This window comes from Cavia porcellus, unplaced genomic scaffold (assembly GCF_034190915.1).
Source record: "Cavia porcellus strain 051 isolate PalLab524CR breed Dunkin Hartley unplaced genomic scaffold, mCavPor4.1 scaffold_1, whole genome shotgun sequence".
In the NCBI taxonomy this organism is placed as follows: Eukaryota; Metazoa; Chordata; class Mammalia; order Rodentia; family Caviidae; genus Cavia; species Cavia porcellus.
The window spans coordinates 115,040,186-115,056,980 of record NW_026947484.1 but is presented as its reverse complement, the minus strand read 5'-3'; the positions used below and the strand labels follow the sequence as shown (position 1 = coordinate 115,056,980).

Here is a 16,795-nt window from a genome sequence, read left to right as displayed (position 1 = left end):
ATTTTTGCATTTTTGTGCCTTGGAGAGATTGGCCCATAGTTCTTTTTTTTTTTTTTTTTGCCTTTTTCGTTTTTATCGGTACCAGGGATCAAACTCATGACTGCCTGCTTGCAAGGCAGGCACTTCTGCCGCTGAGCTAAATCCCCAGCCCCCCATAGTTCTTTTTTGGTTGTATCCTTATTTAGTTTTGGGATCAGGATAATGATAGCTTCCAGAGATGACACTGAGAGTAATCCCTCCCTTGAAATTTCATTAAAGAGTATGATGTCCTTCACTATAAATTGTATTGGTATTTACCTGATTTTTTTATGTCCACTAGAGTTTATTTTATGAAGTTGGGTGCACTGTTGTTTGATGCATATATATTTATAATTGTTGTCTCTTTTTATTGAATGATTCCCATATCCAATATATAGTGAAATTCTTTTCCTCCTGTCATCATTTTTGGCTTAATATTCAGTTTTTCTGAAAATAGGATAGCTACTCCTATTTGTTTACAGGTTCCTATTGCATGGAATATTGATTTTCATCCTTTGCTTTTTAGTCTATCAATTACTTTTCATATTAAATGTATTTTTAAATACAGCATATTGTGGGACTTAATTTTTCACCCATTCTGCTAATCTAGCAAATTGAGAATCATTCATACTGATGACTAGCACTGATAGGTGCTGACTTATTACTGTCATTGTACTCTTTTCCTGTTATTTATTACTTTTCTTTCCCATTTATTTATTTATTATTGGTACTGGGGATCAAACTCACAACCTCACACTTGCCAGGCAGGCATTGTGCTGCTGAGGTATATCCCTGGCCCTTCCTTTTCATTTAATTGTCCTTGGTACATTCGTTCTTTTGGATCTTAGGATTATTAGCTTCATTGTCTCTTTCTAGAATAACCTTTGAGAATTTTTTGGAGTTCTGGTTTGGTGGTCATGAATTTTTTTTTTGGTTCTCTTTATTATGGAATATTTCTCCATAAATTTTGAAATATAACTTTACAGGATGTATGAGTCTGGATTGGAAGTTGTTTTCTTTTAGGGTTTAAATTATTTTATTCCAAGAACTTCTTAGGATTTCTTTAGGGTTTGTATTGAGAAATCTGCTGTAATTCTGATGCATTTTTCTTTACAAGTGACTTGGTGTTTTTCTGTAACTGTGGGAGACTTGACCAGGAGTAAATTATTAAACTAAATGATTAAACTGTGAGACAAAAGCACATAGGCTCAATGAAGAGTGAATGATTAAAATATGGGGCAAAAGCATACAAATAACTAACTGTGGGCAAAAAAGCATGCAGACTCTGTGAAAAGTAAATAATTAAACTGTAGGGCAAAAAGCATGCAAGTTCTGTGAAGAGTGAATAGCTAAATAGCTAAACCATGGGGCAAAAACACACAGACTGTGTGCAAATTGAATGGGTAAACTAAAAAATTTAGAATAAGTGAAGCATGCTATGTCTGGTCATTGTCCTTTCTCTTTGCCCAGGAAAAACTGTTTAGTCTTGAGACAGCCCCTACTCCAAACTGCTTTTTCTCCTGCTTTTTTTTCTCTCTTAAACTGATATTATGAAAATCATAGCCCTGTCTTCTACATCTGACACTTTGTCCTCACATTCATCACTTCTGGTATCCATACTTTAAATAGGACTTTTAATCTGGATTTTTTAAAAATAGGCTTTCATGGGGCTGGGGATTTAGCTCAGTGGCATAAGCGCCTGCCTTGCAAGCAGGCAGTCGTGAGTTTGATCCCTGGTACCGATAAAAACAAAAAAGACAAAAAAAAAATTTTTTAAAAATAGGCTTTCATTATGTAGTTTACTTGAAATCACTATGTGCCCCAAGCTGGCCTCAAACTCACAGCAATGCTCCTGCCACAGTCTCTTGAGTGCTGGAATCACAGGAGTGTGGTGCCACCTCTGGATAATCTCCTGGATTTGTTTGGAACTTTTTTATGAACTCCAATTCTTTTCTGTGCTAGGTATTCATGCTTTCTTTAGCTCCTCTAGTTTTTTGTTAGTGCCTTCTTTAGCCTCTGATCATTTGTTTCATTATGATTATTATCTCTTTAGTTATATCTGCTCTGAATTCACCAAATACCTTATTGATTTGTTTTTGTTACCTCCACTATTTTCCTTTTAGATATATTGTCTGTGTGGATTTTAATTTCTTTCCAATTGACATTCCTTAAATAAGCTTTGGGAAAGTTGATAACTTTTAGAGGCACTTAGTTGCCTTGTTTTCTCATGTTTTTACTTGTGTTTCTTGCTTATTTTCTGCGCTGAGACTTTTGGATTGATTATAGGGGGTAGCTTTGTTACTAGTATGAAGATCTCTTTGACTAGTATCTAGTTTTCAGAGATATCATCTAGGCATAGCTAACTATTGGCCCTTGCCTCTGTTCCAGGATCCAACCATCTATTTATTTGGAAAGGGAGGTTGTAGTAGTTAATTTAGCACAGTATCCAGTTCTTCAGGATTGGGATGTTGTGTTATTTGATTCCCAAACAATTCAGATACAGTGGTACCTTGGTTCATGGACTTAATTGGTTCCATGATTCTGGGTAAGATGGTCATAGTCATGTGCATCACGTGATGTGGACTTTACAAACAGAAGCTAAATTTGCTGAATGCTTTTGTTTATGAACTTAATTGGCACACTATATTGGCCTACAGAGAAAACCATTTGATAGTAACAACTATGTCACATTGGCTAAAGTAGTAAAATCAGCAGCAATAATGGCATCAAACACAAACTGGATATTGACAAAACAAAAGACCCAATAATGTACCACCCTTAATCATATAAAAGTAATATACAATCCTCATTTAATAACCTACCTGCTTACCAACTGGTCAGATGTACAACCCACTGCTTGGACTTACAACCCATTTTTGTGTACAATTCTGTATATCTTGTTTATAGAACCTTAATGTCTTTTTTATATAGTGCACCTTACCTATACAGTACTGTAGTTTCTGCTGATTGCATAATACAGTATGGTGCTTTAGTTTCATGTTCTGCTATAGATTACAGTTCTGCGGGTAAAGTCGTTCAAATAAAAAAAAGTCTTCAATTTGGAGTTTCTTTTGACCAAACAAAGAAATCTTTGTTTTTGAAGGTTTTAATGTACATAATTCCTCTTTTAGTGACCAATTCACTTAACAACCTAGCCACAGGAGTGGAACTCAGTCGTTAAACAATGAGTATCTGTAGTTATACTATCAACTTTAAGAAAAACCAGATATTGATATATAAGTAAACATCTACTCAATAGAACGACTTTACCATCATTAACAGTAGAACAGTGTTCAACCATAGATACTACTGTTCTACTATGATGTTCAACCGTAGCATCTATACTATAGTTAACTGCAGTTAATTATCTATAGATTCATAAAGCTTCATGGTTATACTAACAAGGAGACATCTTGCAAGTTATGGGAGCATGAAAACAAGTAGAATTGGAAAATTAAGCAATAGAAGATGGGAAAAGTTGAGAAAATTCAAATATAAGATACCATTAAGAGCCGGGAATTTAGCTCAGCAGCGTAAGTGCCTGCCTGACAAGTGCGAGGTCATGAGTTTGATCCTCGGTACTAGAAAAAAAGATCTCATTGAAGAGTACAAAGAAATTAGCAGCATTAGATAAAAGTAACTGAAAAACTAATATGGAAAAATATAAATAATAAAAAAAAGAGTAGAGATAAAAAGAAAAAAAATGAGAGAGAGCACAAGAAAAGAGAAAAAAGAGGACCTAATCAAACAAACAAACAAACAGTAACAATAAAATGAAGGAGAGGGAGATAAAACTCCAAACATCACAAAAAAACCCTAAAACAACAACAAAAATACCTGTTGTAGTCAGGGGTTGTACACAGAGAATAACTAGGATTAGGACATGGAGTTTATAATATTTTTATAATGGTCATCGGAAGTCAACACAGGAAAATGCAGGAAATCTATCCACAACACCAAAGACACAGATTACTTAGTCAAGAGCCTAAACTCCACGGCAATGTTCCACATGAGTCCAGATAAAAATACAGAGCTCAGAACAATGCCTCCCACGAGTCCAACTGGAGGTCCAGAGCCCACAAGAAGGACTCACGTCAGTCTCTTTTACGGATCCATGCCGGGAAGACCCAAGGGTCAGCAGTGGAAGCCAGAAAGTCTATGCCAGCAGGATGAAGGAGCTGTGCTAGTGGGATGAGGGTTCTACGCTGGAGCCGAGAAGTCACACTCTCATCAAAGACCAGGGTGATCCTGCAGGCACCACAGCTGTCCTCAGCCACACGGAGGCCCCGAGCTCCTCCTCCAACGACAAGCAGTCAGATACGTGCCAGGAAGCCAGCGTGACGAGTTCATCCTGGAGACCAAGCAGCACATGTCTTCCCCTCCGGAGCCAGGAAGCAATGCTCATGTGAAAACCAAAGCTTCTCCAGGAGAACCCACAATGCCTCCTTAACGCCTCAACCCTCCACACCTCCCTTTTTCTCCACCTATTTATCCTGGCAACCCTCCTCAGGTAGAGCATCTTCACTCAATGCATGCTGATGTAATCCAGCTGGTGTTAAGTTGACCACCAGTTCTCAATCCATAACAATACCCAATAAGGAGGAAAAAATTTGAATCAAAAGAAAAAAAATGCTTGTGTTTCCAAATGAGTCCTTTTATTCCACAACCTGCAGTCTTTGAAATTCAGCAAGTTACGTGCCTCTCTGTTCCTGTTTGCAGTCTGTGGATCTGTGTTCAAGAGATCCTCCCCGTCCATAAACCCTGTTTGTGGTAATTGTGCAACTGAGATGCATCTCCTCTCGTGTTTATACACAAAGGAGCAATCAAACCACTGGTCTCCTCTGGATGTAGGCAGTGGGGCAGGCTCAAGCAGACCACTGAACTCAATGCCATCAACTTCAGATCCAGCCACCTCTGAAAGCTGGACTTACAAAACCTGTCTTCTTATCCCAGAATATTGGACCCATGTCTTTTCTTGTCTGGTATTGAACTTCTCAGGGGATCTATATCTAGCCCTCACCCTCTCTCAGTCCATCTCATGTGGCTGCCTCTCACCACATGTTACTGTGGTAGGGTAACACTTAAGACTTGGAATGAAGTGATAGCATAGGTATTCTATAACTCAAGCTTACACAATCAAACCCTTCTCAAAATGGCACCTAATTAAACTCTCTGGCAATACAGTAATACTGCACTGGATGTTTTATCCATCTCTGTCCCACTGTGAAGAAGTCACCCTCAGGGTAAAACCTCATACTGAGGGGCTGGGGGTTTAGCTCAGCGGCATAAATACCTGCCTTGAAAGCAAGCAGTTGTGAGTTCAATCCCCGGTACTGATAAAAAGGAAAAAGACAAAAAACACCTCACACTGTATTTTTTTTCTAGTTTACACCAGCTGTAGGCTTTTCTTTAAGCTAGTACTATGTCTCCCTAAATCAGCTGAGTCTTCTGGGCTTACGTCTTTACCAGGGAGTTGGGCCCTTCCTCAATCACATTGACTGCTTGTTAGTCACCGATATGCTCTGTGCTTTTTAAGACTGTTTGCAACAATAAAGTATTTCCAGTGTCCCCAGGGAAATTAAGTGGAGTCTAACCAGGATCTTCTATGCAGGGGTTTGGGCTCCTCGAAGATCAGGTTGGTCAGTTGGTTGGCACCTCTGTAGCCTCATGCAAAAGGGAAACAAAACTCAGAGCCAGCTCAGAATTGGTAGTGGCTGTGGCTAGGACATGAAATTCTTGAGTGTGGAGTCTGTCAGGGCCCCAGCATGCATGTTCACTCATTCTAAGGGAGGCTGTGAGTCTGTCTATTCTACAGTGCTGTGGGTTATTGTAATGTTTTCTACTTACTAACATTTTCTTCCACAGAATCTAATCTGCTACCATCCAGTCTGTTTTTAACTGTCTATAGATTCATAAAGCTTAATGAGTATACTAATAAGGATAGAGCTTGCAAGTTATAGGAGCATGAGAAAACAGAATGTGACAGAAGGTGGTTTGAGGCAGGTGTTCCGTGGTCTCAGCGTGTCATGGAGAATCTCTTCAGGTAATGTCTGGCTGTTACTTCAAATTAACTTGAGTGGGAAATCAAAGGCCCCACTGCCCTCTTCTCTTCCTGCTGGCTAGCACAAGGGTGGAAGCTGTGGCGGGCACCAGCAGAGAGGTGATGGTGGCAATGATGGCAGAGGGAAGACTCCGCAGGCCCACCGCACTTGACTCTGGGCGGGAGCTTCAGGAGCTACCGGCCTTTTAAGCCCCAGGTGTTGGGTCTCAACTAGAGTCGGCATGAAAGGCTGATGCTACAGTCTCCCAAGAGATGCTGCTCAAACTCCTTGTGGGACTGACAGGCCGCACATGGGGCCCACCTGAGGTCCAGCCTGATCGGAGGCCACAAAGAGGCGGCCCAGGAACCTGGCCTGCTCCCTGGGGCAGGCCCGGGCCGGCCTCCCCAACCCTAAGCATTGGGATGCATTTCTGCATCATCCCTCGAGACATGGGGTCCTTTCGCTGGTGCAGACCACCGACTTCTTCTGTCCTTTGGTGGAAGATTCCTATATGATGGAGGTGCATAGCTTGTGCCAACGTGCTGAGTGACCTCTATGCCATGGGCATCACTGAATGTGACAACATGTTAATGTTAGTATCAGCCAGAAAATGAACGAGGAAGAGGGAGACAAGGTAATGTCACTCATGATCAAAGGCTTCCAAGATGCTGCTGAAGAGGGAGGAACTGCAGTCACAGGTGGACAAACTGTGGTGAACCCCTGGATTATCATCCATGGAGTTGCCACTGTGGTATGTCCGCCAACTAAATTCATAGTGCCTGACAGTGCAGTTGTAGGGGATGTACTTGTGTTAACCAAACCTCAGGGCCTCAGGTTAGGGCCTCAGGTTGTGGTCAGTGCCTGCCAGTGGTTGGATAATCCTGAAAGATGGGATGAGATAGACATGGTGGTCTTCAGAGAAGTGGAACTGGCCCATCAGGAGGCTATGTTCAACATGGCTACCCTAAACAGAAGTGCTGCTGGGTTGATGCACACATTCAATGCCCATGTGGCTATAGATATTAAAGGCTTCAGTGTTCTAGGACATTCTCAAAACCTCAAAAAACAACAGAAAAATGAAGTGTCATTTGTCTTCATAATCTGCCAATCATTGCCAAGATGGCTGCTATCAGCAAGGTCAGAAGGTGGTTTGGACTCCTTCAAGGAACCTCAGCCAAAACCTCCAGGGTATTACTGATTTGTCTGCCAAGAGAACAGGCTTCCCACTTTTGTTCTGAAATCAAGTCTTTCAAATATAGTGAGGGTCACCAAGCTTGGATTTTGAGCATTGTGGAAAAGGGAAATGGAACAGCCCACATCATTGACAAGCCTCAAGTTACAGAGATTCTGCCTCTCAGGGCGGCTGCTCCTGCTCTTTCTCCTGATAATTCCAATGCCTCTTGTGAGCATAAATCGTGAACTGGAACAGCAGAAGTTGTTGGGAACTTGGCACCTTTGTGCACAATCATGGACAATTCTCAAAAGTTGATTTTAAGCAATTTTCAAAGAAGACTGCCTGCATAGTAGTTCCACTACCCTTTCTAGAGGATTTAAATGAGCCCTTCCAAAGCTACCTGAATGTACACGGCAAGAAGTAACATTTTCAGGGCTGGAGGTTTAGCTCAGCGGCATAAGCGCCTGCCTTGTAAGCAGGCAGTCGTGAGTTCAATCCCTGGTACCGGTAAAAATGAAAAAGACAAAAAAAAAAAAAAAAAAAGAAGTAACATTTTCAACTTGGCGGGACATGTGTTCATCTTTTGGGTGAATGAGAAGCAGGGAAATCTGCTTCCTATTTCCAAACAAGATGAGGCGATTCCAGTTTTAGGAATTTTCCTTTGCACTGGGTTGATTAATTTCTGCACAAGGAGTGAGATTAAAATTGCATAAGAAGTAAACTGAAAAAAATTAGAAATGAAGTTTGGACCAATACTGTTTATAAATTTGAATTGTTAAGAGAGATCTTACAATGTAATGCCAAATTCTTTGTTAGAGTTTTCTGAGGAACTGGCCCTTTCCTGCTTCAGACAAGAACTGAGAAGCTTGTCCAATGACTGGGAAAAAAGGACCTGCGGCCATCTGACTTGGTCTCTGTGAACGATGTCTCTCCCTCTATACCTCATTAAGGACTGGGAGAGGAAGAACAAGCCCCAGAGCCTAGGCCTTGGTGGTTATTAAGATGTTTTGAAAAATTCTTGCTGATTTAATTGAAGAGTGATTTTTAATTAAATAAAAGACTGTTGGAAAGCTTAAAAAAACATAGAATTTGAAAAATTAAGCAATAGAAGATGGGAAGGTGACTACTACCATCAGGTCTATTTTTAAATCTCAGACATTTTATATTTCACTTCTAGAACTATGATTTAAATTCTTTTATGTCTATTTGTATTTATTTATTTTTCTGAGACAGGGTCTTCCTATGCAATTCAGACTGACTTCCAACTCACTAAGTAGTCCACGATGGCCTCAAACTCACAGCAATCCTCCTGACTCAGCCTCCTGAATGCCGAGATTACAGGCATGCACCACCGTGCCCAGCTTCTTTTATGCCTTTTTTTGGGGGGGGGAGGTTGTTTCTTTACTTCAGTTGGTATCATCTCAGCCTGTTCCTCCAAATCAGCTGGTTACTAACAGCATGGTGGGGGCAGGGGATCCTTCTTCTCTCCCTGCCCATATTCCAGCTGGCTAACAGGGTAGGGCATGGCTTCCTTCCTCACTCTCCCCTGGCTGGCATGGCCACCACTGGCTCACAGGAGGTGCATGGCTTCCTTCCTGGCCTTTCTCTTTGTCTTATATGCTTCTCTCTAACATGCTTCTCAAATATTATAATGGTTTAGATCTAACAGTTCTCTAAAAGTTTCCATGTGTTTGGAAGGTAAGTGCGTCCTAGGAGTACTACGCTCATGAATGGATTCATCCATTGTGTTGTTAGGAAATGGGGCTAGGTAGGTGCTGACTAGGAAGGGTATATCCTTGTCAATCCCTTCCTTCACTTTGCTTCCTGGCTCCTCTGGGTTGAATAGCTTTCTTCTGCTATGATCTTCCACCATCCTGTTTCTGCTTTGGAGACAGCCAACTGTGGACTTATCTGTGAGTCAGTATAATCCTTTCTTTCTACAAGTTGCAAGTGTTGCGTATTTTGTATCAAAAATGGGAAAGTGACCAGTACAGAAAATTTGTACTGGAGAAATGGAGTCTTTGATGTGCCTAAAATTGACTATGTTGTTTAGAAACATTTGAAACTACTTCATAGGAGTTTGGAAAGGTTTGGAAATGCTGAATAGAGAAACTTCAGAATGCTGTAAACAGAGATTGATGAAACATTTTTGTTGTTCAGGAGATTTCAGATGTGAATAAGGACTCTATCAGTGATTGGAAGGATCCTTATCAGTGGTTGGACTAGAAGCCATGTTTGTTACACTCTGCAAAAAAGTTTGTCTACTTTTTGCTCATGCCCTAAGGTTTTGCATGAGGCTGAATTTAAAAATGGTGGACTAATTAACCTGGGGAAAGAAATTTCAAGGCAGCTCTGTATGCAGGCTATGGCTTGAATACTGCTGGCTGCTTTTGGTATACGGTGAGAATCAGAAACAAACAGCAGAGCCAAAAGTTTCCAGTTTCACCAAAAAGGAAACACCTACAAAACTGGAAACATGGGAAATATGGTCATATTAAAAAGAAGTCACATACTTTGCCTTAGGATAAAAGGAAATGTGTCTTGAATGCATCTCAGTGTGGTCAGCCTCCCCAGTTTACAGGTTTAAGAGCAGAAAAGGTACACTCCTTCGAGAAATTTTGTTTTGAGAAGAGTGCGCCAGGGCACCCTGCTTAAAAAGCAAGAGTTGTAGGGTCATAGAGACTTCTACCCAGATTTCAGAAAAATGCCTGGAGGCCAGGCAATGTGCTTAGAGAAAGAAGTATATGAAGCTGTGAGAATGATGCAAAAAGTGCAGGGGAGGCCCAAGGATGTTGGAGTTACCTGGAACATGGAACATAAGCTACAAGCATTGAGAAGAGATAGCTGAATGAAGTCACGTGGGCTCCAACAGGCAAGGTCATAGGGGTGGGAGTGCTCAAGCCCTTTGGAGCTCATACCTCATCACAACCTGCCCTGGGTACTGGACACAGAGCTAGGAGATTTAATGCTTCCCCAGCAGGTTTTATAACTTGCTTTGGTGCAATTCCTTTCCATCCCATTGCTTTCTGCCTTTTGGACTGGGCATGTTTACTCCCTGTCGTTTTATCTTGAAGTATTTAATTTTCTTATTTTTACAGGGGCTAAAGGTTAAAGAGTTTGCCTTGGGTCTCTGCAGAGACTTTGGACTTATTACTATTTTTATGTATGTTCTCTACTTGCCAGAGTAGGCCTGAGAGTGCAGGGAATATCTTCTCAAGCAATGCCTATTGTGAGTCATGTATTCCAATTCCCTTGTCCAGGAAGCTTGGGAGTAACTCTGAGGTGTGTTCTACACTATTTGTCAAAGTACACTAGTGAGAATAAGTTCTCTTACCCCCAGTGGTAATTTTTCTTAATAGTTCAGCTTTTATTGGTGTGTCAGTTACTTTTCTCTCATTACTGGGACAAAATACCTGATCCCCAATTTAGTTAGCTGTTTGTGAAGGTTTCAGTCCATAATCTGCTGGGAACAAGGCAGAGTGGTTCATGGTAGAGGGCAATAGTTCATGGCAGCAGAAGACAGAAAAACAACAAGAACAAAAAGAGAGTGAAGAGAGAAGTGTCTTTCTGTACCTTATATTGTATGTAGGTCACACCCACTTGGGTGTAGCACTCACACCCATAATCAGTCCCAGCACTGGACCATGAATCATTCACAAACTCTGCCCCCCACAATGCATGAGGTTAGGTGGGGGTGGGGGAAGTCCAGACACAAACCGTAACAAATGGCTTTCATTTCTTCTCTATCTCACTTCCTTCTTCCTTCCAGTGTTTTTAGGGAGTCTCAAGTTCACTATTTACATTTGAATTTTTGTGTTGGGTCTGAGAGAACCCAAACTGAGAAATTCTCTTATTCGGTAATTTTTTAGTGGCATCAGATTTTTACCTACTCATTAATCAGATTTTTTTTCCAGTTGTATTACACTTACCTCTTTTATGGTTTGCTTGTTAAAATACTTTCTAAAGGAGTCAAAAATTACATTTGGTTTTCATTTGTTTGTTGGTTTTTGGCTTGTTTTTGTGATCCTGGAATTGAACCTAGAGCCTCATGCATGCTACCCAAGCATTCTACTACTAAGCTATATTCCAGGCCTTTTGAGATAGACTAAGTACTCCAGGCTGCTTTGAACTTGCAATTCTCCTGTCTCAGCCTACTGGGTAGCTGGAATTACAGGTGGGCAAAACTTCAATTCTGTTATTATTTCTTAAACTCAGGTTGCTAGACTTCAGTGACGGCAAACTTACGGCACACATGCCAAAGTGGGTTGTTTGTGTCATTGAAAGCTCTAAAAGCCTTGCCATTATTGTGCTAGAGTTTTCAATAAGATTGGTAGGTTGACAAAACCCACATGGATTACTGGGAACTTTTCCATTGCTTCAGAAGGCATCTACTAAGTTTATTTTGAATGTTGTGTAGAATTAAAATAGTTTAGAGACTTCATTAAATCCTGAGAACACAAAATGTCATGTCTTGATGCAAACCCTAAGCTATTTTGTAAAGACGACTTTCATCCCCTTGAAGCTTGCCTCATAATTCAGTGTATTGTCAGTTTGGCTACTCAGGGCCAGGAAGCTTCATGAATCCATTTATTCAACAAATTTTGAATCCTGTAATATTCCAGGCACTGGAACAGTAGTAAAGTTACAAGGATAAGCTAATCACAATTCTTGCCCTCAAAGAGCTTACAGTTTTGTAGGGATCTTGCTAGTGATAAGTGGTAAACACATGTACAGGCATGGTGTCTAGCTTGGAGTGAAGGGATCAGAAAAAATTTATTAGAGAAAATTATCTCTAACTACATAAAAATTTCTAAGAGGACAAGTGTTAGAAAAAATAAAGCTTTCTTTTCCTTGGAGACTTAACGTTTTTCTTCTGAAACATATTCTTTTTACTTGTATTTTGGCCCCAATAATGTCTTTCAGATTCTTATTATACAGAACTTGATATATCTTCACTCTAAATTTCCTCCTAGCCTTGATTTTATTCTGAATTTTGAATGTTTATATTGCTTCAAATTATATGTATTCTTTCTTTCTTTATTTATTTAGTCTTTTTCCTTTTTTTATCGGTACCGGGAATTGAACTCAGGACTGCCGGCTTGCAAGGCAGGCACTTATGCTGCTGAGCTAAACCTCCAGCCCCTATGTATTCTTTTTTTAACTTTAAAGAGAAAAAAAACCAAAATTTCAAAACAATAGGAGAGTATATTGTGTATTGTTATCTTTAGTTACTCAAAGAACAAGACATACGCATTTAATTGTCCAAAAATATTAGCACAAACTTTTCTTTTCAATAAACTAAGAGAAATTAGTAATATAATTGTCACTACCACATATATATATATATATAATTTTTTTTTTTTGCTTTTACTTTCCTTTTCTCCTTTCCCCCATTCCAGTTTTTCTTCCTTTTGAACAATTTTTTCCCACTTCACAGTATCTGTTGTACATTTTGGATCTCATTTACTCTCTCAGCTTCTCACACTAGTGAGACAGTATGACGATTACCCATGTGAGTCTGATTTATTTCACTTACAATTACGGTCTCGAGTTGCATACAGTTTATCCTTTATAGCTGAGTAGTACTCCATTGTATAAAAAGACCACATCTCTTTTATTCCTTCTTCAGTTGATGGAAATTTGGGTTGTTTCCAAAATCTAGATACTACAAATTAAGCTGCTACAAACATGGCTGTACATATATCACTGTGGTATAATATTTGTATTTCTTCTGGGAAGATACTCAGTAGGGGAATAGCTGGGTCAAATGGGACATCTGATCCTAGTTTTTTGAGGAATCTCCACACTGATTTTCACAGGATTATATCAGTCTACACTCACCAAGAGTACAGAAGCGTTCCTTTATTCCCCATAACCTCTCCAGGCTTTGTTATTGCTTGATTTCTTGGTAGTAGCTATTGTTTCTGGGGTGAGATGGAATCTCAGTATTGTTTTAATTTACATCTTTCCAATGACCAATGACATTAAACATTTTTAAATATATTTACTTGCTGTTTGTATTTCTTCATCTGAGAAGTGTGCATTCATCTCAGATGTTTATTTTTGGATTGGGTCTTTATAAATTTGGGAAGTCTGATTTTTTTTTAGTTCTTCACATGTTCTTGATAGTAATCCTTTGTCTGAGGAACAGCTGGAAAACATTTTTCCCCATTTCATGGGCTGTCTCTTCACTCTGTTGGTTTCTCTTGCTGTGCAAAAGCTTTTTAATAAGATTCCAGTTGTTGATTCTTTGTGATAGCTCCTGTGTGGTCAGGGTTTTATTCTTACTGTTTGCCTATACTGGTGTTTTCCAGAGTCTTACCTATTCTATCTTCCAGCAGATTTAATGTTTTGTTTGAATATTTACATCTTTGATCCATTTCAAATTTAGGTTAGTGCATGGTAAATAATATGAGTCCAATTTTAATAATTGTATGTATTCCTGAAGCTACCTCAAATTCCAATCTCTTGGGATTATACTTAAGAACATAACAATTCCCATGTTGGGCTGTTTCATCGATGAATCTAAAAAAATGAATGTAAAGCCAGGCATGGTGGCATACCCTAATCCCAGCACTTGCAGCTGAGGTAAGGGAAATACTGCAAATTGGAGACCAGCTTGGGCTACAAAGTGAGCTCAAGGCCAGCCTGAACTGCATAGCAAGACCCTGTCTCAAAAAGAAAAAAAAAAAAAAAAAAAAACCAAAAAAACCACAAAGACTTCTTTAAAAAAAACATGGATGTAAAAAAAGGAAACTTTCATCTCTACATCAGCCATTACTCCCTCAAGGCAAGAAATATGGTAAGGGAATGTAAAAATGGAGTCAGAGACATGCTTAAATCCAAGATATACCACAGTACTTCCTGGCTTTATTACCTGGGGTATTACATAGCATAAACTTAACTAGTATCCTCAGCTGGAAACTGGAGATAATAGTTCATCATGTTAAACTAAAGGGAATGGAGATGCTGTACCTGACTTAAATCACCATAATATGCTGTGGAGTACAGTGCCTGCCACAAAATCTGAGTTTTCATAAGAAAAATAGAAAGGGGGAATGGAACTTTTGGGTAGGCAACCAGAATCATTTACTATAATTCCTAAATATGTTTCCTGAAAATTGCTAATGAAAAAATCTTGTCACTACTAATTTATATAAATCCAACACACACACAGAGAAATGTAATCTCCTGGGTACTGTTGGGCACTGTTAAATAGCAGGAGCCTCAAAGATAATCAAAATGTAGTCCCTGACCCAAAAACCTCTTGGTTAAATTCAAAAAAGGATAAAATACCAACAATTCCAGGATATCCTGACACATGTCGTGTCACGTAGCCTAAACATGGTCCAGAGGGAGAAGAGAGTAAACTGTAACATTTTGAAAGGCAATCCTTGAGCTGAGTGTTAGAGGAGAAGCAATTAGACAAAGAAAATTAAGGGTGAGTAATGGTGTTCTAGAGAGAGAGGAGGGCAGGAGATACGCTCAGTGACACAAGCACTTACCTCACTAGTATGAGGTCATGAGTTCGATCCCTGGTACAAAAAAACAAAAAACAAACAACAAAACAACAACAACAAAAAACTAGAGAGAGAGAAGCATGTAGAGAAACACTGATGACTGCAGAATACCATTATGCATTTGTGGAACCATAGACATTTTAATCTAGCTAGAGTGTACAGTTGAGGAGCAGAAAGGCAGGTCAGGTTCATTTCTTTGAAATAAACAAACTATTCTTTTTGTCATATATAATGTGTATTATTACTTACATGTGCACATGAATATATATACATATACCCACGCCCTGTGACCCATCCAATAGTTTCAAAGATCCTTCCATTTTTGTGCTTCCAAAAGACTTCCAGGTCAGGTAGCTTTTGTAATTTTTAAATGACTTTATTGTTCTACGACACTTTTTGGTTCACAGCAAAATTAAGAGGAAAAAACACAGCCCATATAACCTGCCCTAGCCATACATAATCTCATCAGTGGTCCCCACTAGCTTGACATATTTGTTACAACTGATGAGTCTACATTCATAACTTCATAGAATGTATTGAGTTTACTGTTGGTGTTGTAGATTTTATGGATTTGGATGAATATATAACTACTTGATCAATTATTACAGTATAGAACTCTTACTGCCCTAAAAATTGTGCTCCGCCTGACTTCTGGTTTTTAAAATTTTTTTTTCTTGAAACAGGGTTTCACTATGCAGCTCAAGCTGCCCTTGAACTCACTTTGTACCCTAAGCTGGCCTTAAACTTAAAGTGATTCTCCTGCTTTAGCTTCCCAAGTGTTGGGATTATAGGTATGCACCACCACACCTGGCCTTATTTACTATTATTATTACTGTCTTCATAGTTCTTTTTCAGAATATCATATAGTTGGGATCATTCAGTTGTCTTTTAAGATTGGCTTCTTTTGCATAGTAATATACATTAAAGGTACCTCTGTATCTTTCCATGGCTTGATAGATCACTTAAGCACTAAATAAAATTCCGTTGAATGTACCATAGTTTACCCACCACCAGCTGGACATCTTGGTCACTTTCAAGTTTTGGCAATTATCAATAAAGCTACCATAAGCATGTGTGTAGGATTTTGTGTGAATGTGTTTTCAGCTCCTTTGGGTAAATATCAAGGAGTGTTATCACTAGATCATATGGTAGGAATATGCTTAGCTTCATAAGAAACCATCAGTTTTCTAAAGTGTTCGTACATTTTGTATTCTAACCAGCAGTGAATGAAAGTTCTTGTTGTTCTATATCCTTGTGAGCATTTGCTATTTTCAATATTCCAGATTTTGGTCTTTCTAACAGGTGTCATGGTACCCACTGTCATTTTAATTTACATTTCTCCAGTGACATATGATGTGGAGCTTATTTTTCTATGCTTATTTGGTATCTATCTTCTTTGATGAAGTGTCTGTGGAGGCTTTTGGCCCGTATTTTAATTGGGCCATTTGTTTTATTAAGAGTCCTTTATAAATTTAGATAACAGTCCTTTATTAAATGTATCTTTTGTAAATATTTTCTCTTACTTTGTGGCTTTTTATATTATTTTAACCTTGTCCTTTGCAGAACCCTAACAATCTTCTGGTTCAGTCATGGTGCAAGCAGATTGTTGCACCAACATAGTAGGATCCTGTAGCACCTGAACACTGACTCTTTAAAGTGGTTCCATTAGTCACACAGAGAGTAGGTAGCTGAGTACATTCTACTGAAGATACGGCACTATAAGTTCTTGAATGAGTTGAATTCTGCAAATATATTATATCCTCCAGAAGCTGCTTCTTATAGTTCCTCATTTCTAGGTTAACATCAGGGCAGGGAAGAAGTATGTGTAAAGACAGGTCTAATAACTAATCTTCAAAGAGGTCTCCCAACATTCATGCCCAACTCGCTTTCACAATACTGGGATTGAACACATGCCCTTTGCACTGAGCTACATCCCTGGCTCTTTTATACTTCTGAGACAGGGGTCTAAGTTTTCCATACTGCCCATAAACTTCTGATTCTCCTGCCTCAGCTTCCCCATATGGGATTATGGCTGTTTGCCA

General features: G+C 39.3%; 1 pseudogene; it reads left to right on the top strand.

Moving 5' to 3' along the window:
* Nucleotides 1–6,044: 6,044 nt before the first annotated feature.
* LOC100724339 (selenide, water dikinase 2-like) lies at nt 6,045–7,485 on the top strand (annotated as a pseudogene).
* Nucleotides 7,486–16,795: the final 9,310 nt, after the last annotated feature.